This window comes from Leopardus geoffroyi, chromosome B1, assembly GCF_018350155.1.
Source record: "Leopardus geoffroyi isolate Oge1 chromosome B1, O.geoffroyi_Oge1_pat1.0, whole genome shotgun sequence".
In the NCBI taxonomy this organism is placed as follows: domain Eukaryota; kingdom Metazoa; phylum Chordata; class Mammalia; order Carnivora; family Felidae; genus Leopardus; species Leopardus geoffroyi.
This window is the reverse complement of record NC_059327.1, coordinates 124,226,367-124,233,280: the sequence shown is the minus strand read 5'-3', so window position 1 is coordinate 124,233,280 and position 6,914 is coordinate 124,226,367. Positions and strand designations below refer to the sequence as shown.

Genomic DNA, 6,914 nt, shown 5'->3' with positions numbered 1-6,914 from the left:
GCTCAGGGAAATTCTACACACTGAATTACTGGGAGACTGAGGCCTTCTCATGGCTGTAATTTTAACACAGTGGTTCTCAAACTTTATGGTGCTGGAAAAAAAAAATCACTTCATCTTTAAACACACATTGACAGGATACACCCCTAGCATTCCTGGTTCAGATTCAGTAGACCTTGGGTGGAGATCAGGAATATGTAATTTTATCTTACTTTCAGACTTATATTCAGAAATCCCAGAAGGATCCATCTCTCATTCTTCAAATTCCTCTGGTTCTTTCCTCATTCTCAGTATCCCCATTGTCTCTGGAATCCCCACTTCCGTATCTGTAGCCCACCTAGCATACATTCTGCTTCTTCCCATAATATCATCCTGATTTTCTCTTAGTGAATAACTTCTGCAGCCTCAGTCATGTTGAGCCAGTGTGATTCAGAAAAGCTTGACCCCATGTCTATTTGAGGGTTGGGCATGTGAGCCACACCTGGACAAGTATTCTGTTTCCCAGACCATAGCAATTGGTTCAATTGCTAGATGGTGTGCATTTAAAGGAGACTTTTATTATGGGAATTACTGAGCAAGAATCAGTGTCGTTGTGGTCACTTGGCTGGAAGAATATAACCTTGGAGGTGCTGTTGGCCATACGTATTACTCTGTATGAAAAGTAAAATCACACGCACTAAAACAGCTTAGAGGTGATAAAACATAGCTTTTTCTGCAGTCACTGTTTCAGCACCTGGATTTGTGTCTGAAGCTAGTCAAGACACTAACTTTTTCTGTTCCATTTGTTCATAGATTCCCTTTGTTTTGTTTCCATTATTTATAATGACAAATTCTGTAATCCTAGTTCCCTGGCATATGACTGCCTCACCTGTAAGCTCTTGTGTTTTTCCTCCCACATTTTCTGTGTTTGGGAACATGGCAAGGGCAGACCCACTGTATAGAACAGGGCACATTACAGGGGATTTAGGGGGCTGAGGTGAGGGCAGGTTGGGTAGAACTGCTTTCCACATCAGCCCTCCTCCAACTCTAATGGGCCCCCACCTCCTCTGGCACCACTAGCAGGAGTTCACAGTTCTTTCTTCACAAGCGATATTTTAGAAATGTCCCGAGCTCGCTCCTGCCTCCAGTCCACTTGGGCATCTTCAGTTTGGACTTGAGGTTATAATAGGCACCTCTCACCTCTCAAACACCTCTCAAACACAGATCCAGTGCTGCCTATTGAGAGGCAACTTCAGTGAGAAGCACCTGCTGGAGGGCAGATGCACAAAGAATCCCATGATTTTAGCGAGAGCAATGGCACTGACGTCACTGCGCTCCTCCCACCGGACAGCATCATAGGCTTTGGCTTGAACTGCCGCCATAATGACGTTCACGTCCTAGTTCCCATTTCCCAGCATGTTCTGCTCGCGGCGGGGGGGGATCACTGTGGTGTTCAGAGACAACCTCTGGAGAATCTCTTGCAGCATTTCCTGGGCAAAGGCACTGCTGTCCTTGAAGTTGTTACGGAAGGCATGCAAGGCACGAAGGTCCCTGTGCTGTTTTTTCACGGTAGATTTGGGGGGATGCTGCTTGGGGCAGCTCCAAAGATTCAGATTTGGATTCAGATTGTCTCCTTTCCATGGCTCGTGTAACTCATGTTTTCACTTTTGTTTCCAGAGAGGGCCGAAAACCCCTGCCCTTTCCTCCAGAGGAAGAATGTAAGTTTCTCAGCCTTTTCAGGATTCCTGAGATCTACCTTATTTTCTGGCGTCCATGATGTATGCTTTGTCATGGGGAGAAAAGGCTGGAATCAAAAGGACACACAAAAAAATCAACTTCTCTTTTTAATAGAAAGATCACTATTGGATTGGTATGCTTTGCCACCAATGTCAAACTGCAGATTAAAAAAAAAAAAATTAAAGAAAATCTGTGGGCTCCTGGGTGGCTCCAGTCATGATCTCATGGGTTGTGAGTTTGAACGTCACATTGGGCTCATTACTGTCAGCACAGACCCTGCTTCGGATTCCACATCCCCTTGTCTCTCTGCCCCTCGTGTTCTCACTCTCCCTCCCTCTCTCTCAAAAATAAATAAACATGAAAAAAATTAAAATGCTTAAAACATTAAAAAATCATAGAAAATCTAAGACCTTGTTTCCCTTCTCCCACTCTGCCTTTCAAAAATATCACAATTTTCGTTCTGTATTTTCCTTTCTGCAAATGCCAACTAGGCCTCAAAGCCGGGGGACACAAAAGAATTGGTCACTTCACTCCTTTTCTGTCATTTCTTTCCAAGTGCAATGCCACTGACTCAGGAGACAAGACCTAGGTGGGAGTGGCTGGGCCACGGCTATAATATTATCACAGCGTTGCCCTCCTCATTATATACATAATAATGTAAAAGCTTCATGATTTGGCTTCAACTTCAATGCCTGTCACTACACTGATTGCTTAAATACTTTCCAGCCAACCTGGTACTTTTTCATTAGCTCTTCCTTCATCTAAATGGATTATTGTTATTGTCGCTGTTGTTATTATTACTATTGTTGTTATTAATGCACTATTAATTTTGCCTGAAATGTACATCACCTCGTTCTGCACATGGATAACTCCTAGACACCTTTCAGACAGCAGCTTAAATGCCATTTGAACAAGACCTTCTATAAGCACCTCGCCTAAAAGTTGTTCTCCCTGTTAGTGTGTGTTCCTGCATCCTATTCGTTTCCTTCATTGCATTTTGCACAGATTTCAACTATGGATTTATTCTTGCTTGTTTGTGTAATGTCATTCCAAGACAGAAAAAAACTATGTGTACTTTGTCTAATACCAATAATAGATCCTCTAAAAATGGCACGTTGAACAGATTATAATTTTTTTTAATAAGGGTAGTCCTGCACAACTCAATTAAAAGGAAAGATGAAATTCATTGTATTTAAGTTAGCTTTTACTCCAAAATAGCAAATCACCATTGTCTGGCACGTTAGCCTAAGGCTGCTTAACAGACCACTAAATTTTGGCAGCAGCATGCCAAATACATTTTAATTTTAGCAAAATTGTTAGAAATATTAGTCCGTTTAGTTATGCAGTTGTCAAAACTTTGCAAATGTCCTTCTGGTTAATGCTCTGTAGTTTCAAATGACTGTTTGCATATCTGCACGCTTATCCTGACTTTTCACACCTGCTTTGGGTAATAACCCCGGTGACATATGCAGACACAACCTCATGCCTGGCTAAAGAACCAACTGACTCATCATCCTTCCTCTCCCTCAAGGCAGTGCTACAAATGTTTTCCATCAGGGTCCTCCTTCCTTCAGTATTGTAAGAAACAATCTCATTCGAGAATAGTCTCTGTTGTCTGTCCTCTTTTTCTGAGTTCCATAAACCAAATCATTTGCTTGGTTTTGGATAAATCTGTTGTAAGCCCATGGAATACCGGCATCATAATTGATAAAGGTAAACTTCTTTTCAAATAATTAAAATAATGTTTCAATAATTAAAAAAAATCACTTTTGAAGTGAAATCATACATGAAAAACAAAACAAAACAAAAGACGTGCTGTTGATTTTTAATGTCCATGTGAGGGCCTAGAAACTCACCTTACTTGCTTCAAATACAAGCTCTAAGGAAAATTGAAATGTTTTCATTATATGTGTTATTTATATATTTTATATTTATGGCTTGTACCACAACAGCATTTTATTTCAGTATTTCAGTATTCTGTATTTCACTTAGACAGAATGCAGTTTGATTTTGTTTTCTCATTAAGTTCATTCTCTAATATTAATAGGTTTTGTATACTAGTACAGAAACATAGTTTTCTGTGGGAAAATGCATTCCAAATTATAAGCAATTAACTTATTAAGTCTTTTGTATTGCAAATCCCATATTTGAGGATTCTTTTGGGGGAAAGTGATAAGAAATCCAATCTAGTCTTCTCCATAAAGGAGCTCAAGATGAATCCAAGTATTAAGAACACATAATGGATTATTAAAGAGATTTAAATAATAGTTTGGGGAGGGGTTAATTTATCAGCCATGTTTATTTATGTTTAGGCAGATATAGTACAACACTGAAGAGGAGATATGAGTAACCACACATGTATTGTTCCTGGCTGTAATAAAAAAGTCTTAATATATGTACAGAAGATATGTTTTGTAATGGTTTTCCGAGAGGTGCTCATTATCGTATTGTTTGCAGATTTTTTTTTAGTTAATAGGTATTAAACTTCATAACATGATTTGGTATAACTACCAATATCATGATACTATTTTATTTCTTCTTTAACTTGTTTTTGTAGTAAATTACATTAATAGATTTCCTTATCTCAACTAAGTTTTGAAGTCATTAGACTCCTTCATGAGTCTTTAATACAGTGATAAGTTGTACTTACTAATACTTTGAGTCTCACATCTTTGCTTAAATGTGAAAATGTTCTTTTTTTGCATTCTTTCTGTTGTTTGTTATCAGGGTTTTGCTCAACTGGTAGAATTTGTTGGAAGATCTAGAAAATTTAAAATAAGAATTGTAGCTTCCTTGAAGGGTTGGTAAAATTTACAGTTTCCATGTTACACTTAATTATCTTTTTCCTTGTGTTTTCCCCCAGCCTCATCTGTAAGTTCTTTCAGTGTAGAGACCAGATCCTGTACCTCTGAACATCCAATACTTAGTGTCAGCTTTGCCACATAACAGATATTCTGTGAATTAATGTTCAGACATTAACAAAGTGGTGCAGTTGGAGAATTCTTTGGATCTAGCCAGGCATAAATAATGAAAGGAAGAGCTTTCTTTACACAATTCTCCAAACTGTAAGCTTTCTCCCAAACAATAAATAATCCCTCTACTTTAAGAGAAATGAGCATAAGGAAAATTTTTTCATCTAACAGTAATATTATCTGGATGATATTCCTTGAACTCATTGAAGTCCAATTTTACTTTCATTCAGTTTTCATGAATCTTGAATATCACAGGGTACAGCCACACAATAAACATTAAAATGTTAATTTTGCCTTTGAAGAAATGGTAGACTTTAAAAGGAACATTAAAATAGAGAAGACAACCAAATTTTGCACACACAAAAAGGTGTTTTCAAAGGTCTGAAAATCTCTACCTGTGTTCTGCTCTTTCAAAATAAAGGGGCTGAGAAAGAGTAGGACTATAATGAATGCACAGGTATTTGTTATCCAGGTTTTGGAGATGAACCCTTAATGGTTTTTTTTTTCTTCTATTATTAACAGTTGAAAGCCTTAGCATACTTGAAAATAAAATGTACTTAACATTCAGAACAGCTCCTACCATATTCCTCTTTGAATTTTTCATCTCTATATTAAACGTGCTGAGCTCTCCCTCCTTGTAGACCACTTAAGCTCTTTTGTGAAATAGACTATGTCTTCTTTATCTTTATTTCCTTAAATATCCCTAGCATAATGGTATTCATGAACTAAAACATTCTGTAAATGTATATGAATTTCTTTTTAAAAATTATAAAAAATGTGAATGTAAAACTATGACATTAAAGACCACATTAAACAGTATGTAAAAGATATACTAGAACCTAACAAATTATATAGAAAACATGATTGTGCACATTTTAAGTAATATATTGTTCTCTCTATAATGTAAATGTTCCTCACTGGCTTGTTTGTATGAGGCCAAATATCTCATTTATTATTGTCAAATATTTTTCTTCAAGCACTTAAATATTTCTTTTATAGATTTTTTTTTCCTGAATCAGAAGTTCTGACAATTGGAATTACTAATTATAAAACCACAAGGAGTTCAAAGTTTAGGTTTACTTAAATGGAAGAATTTTTCATGAAATGCTAAACATTAAAAAAATCCTTGAGAAAAAAATTATAAATTGCATTGGCATGACCAGCAGATTCTAGGTAAATGGACACAGATGGGAAGTTTCAGAACTTTACAAAACCCTTAAACAGACATTTTTCTTCCAGTCTTTTCTTTGGTGATTAAGATCCATTTTATAAAGATTGAAGTCAAGGAAATTATTCACATCTATGCTTAGTACTATTGAAGCATTAAGCTGACAACCTTTCTCACTGTATTTTTCCACATTATAAAGTGCCCCAAGCATTGTGGTAATTACCCCCTTGGAATATATAAATTGCCTTATATAAACTCTGACTATTGTTGCTGAGTTGGGCTTTAGGATTTTCTCTTGGGGCATTATAATAAGTTAAGCACCTATATTTGTCTTAAAATTCATTGTCCAACTACATAAGCCTCCAGTGTGACAAAACCCATTATTTTATGGCTCTTTTGTCTAATTCTAACAAAAATTAAGAAATTCATTTCAGCCTTTTCTACATAGAAGTAAATATTTTAGGAGAACACAACAGTTTTTATAGGTAAAGTGTCATGCCAAATGGAATGAACCTTCTTTCTGTAAATATATTTTTTTTAACTTTCTGTAGCTTAGTTTGGGGGTTGTCTCAGTTATTTATTGGATGATTATTGTATGTCAGGCTAGGGATTGGCAGTAAACCAGGTTGTGAGTAATTAACTGGGTGTTGAAAGATAGGAGATAAATGTTTTGGTGAGGAAGATAGGAGTGAGAGAGAAAATTAGGTTGAGTGCACAGACCCAAGATGTACATTACTCAGGACATTCAGTTACTCCTTGCTCTTCTCTATCAGAAAGAATATACTGAGTGAGACTGGAAAATTGAGAGTAACAAAGTGTTCACTGTTACAGTGCACAAAGATGCACTCCTACTGAGAAGGATGTGATTAAATTAGGTTGCTTGAAATTTATTCAGTGGCAAAGTGTAGGGAAAATTCACTAGGAAATAAAAAAGAATAGGAATAGCTTGCAGAATTGAAAATGCTGGTTTAAATATTTCAATTGTTATTTCTCTGTAGTAATGGCATTCTGTAGCAAATGCCCTCGCTTACCAATTTGGACACTTAGAACTGGATTTAGGA

At 36.6% G+C, this 6,914-nt stretch overlaps 1 pseudogene; it reads right to left on the bottom strand.

Moving 5' to 3' along the window:
* Window positions 1–960: 960 nt before the first annotated feature.
* Window positions 961–3,412, bottom strand: LOC123596426 (annotated as a pseudogene).
* Window positions 3,413–6,914: the final 3,502 nt, after the last annotated feature.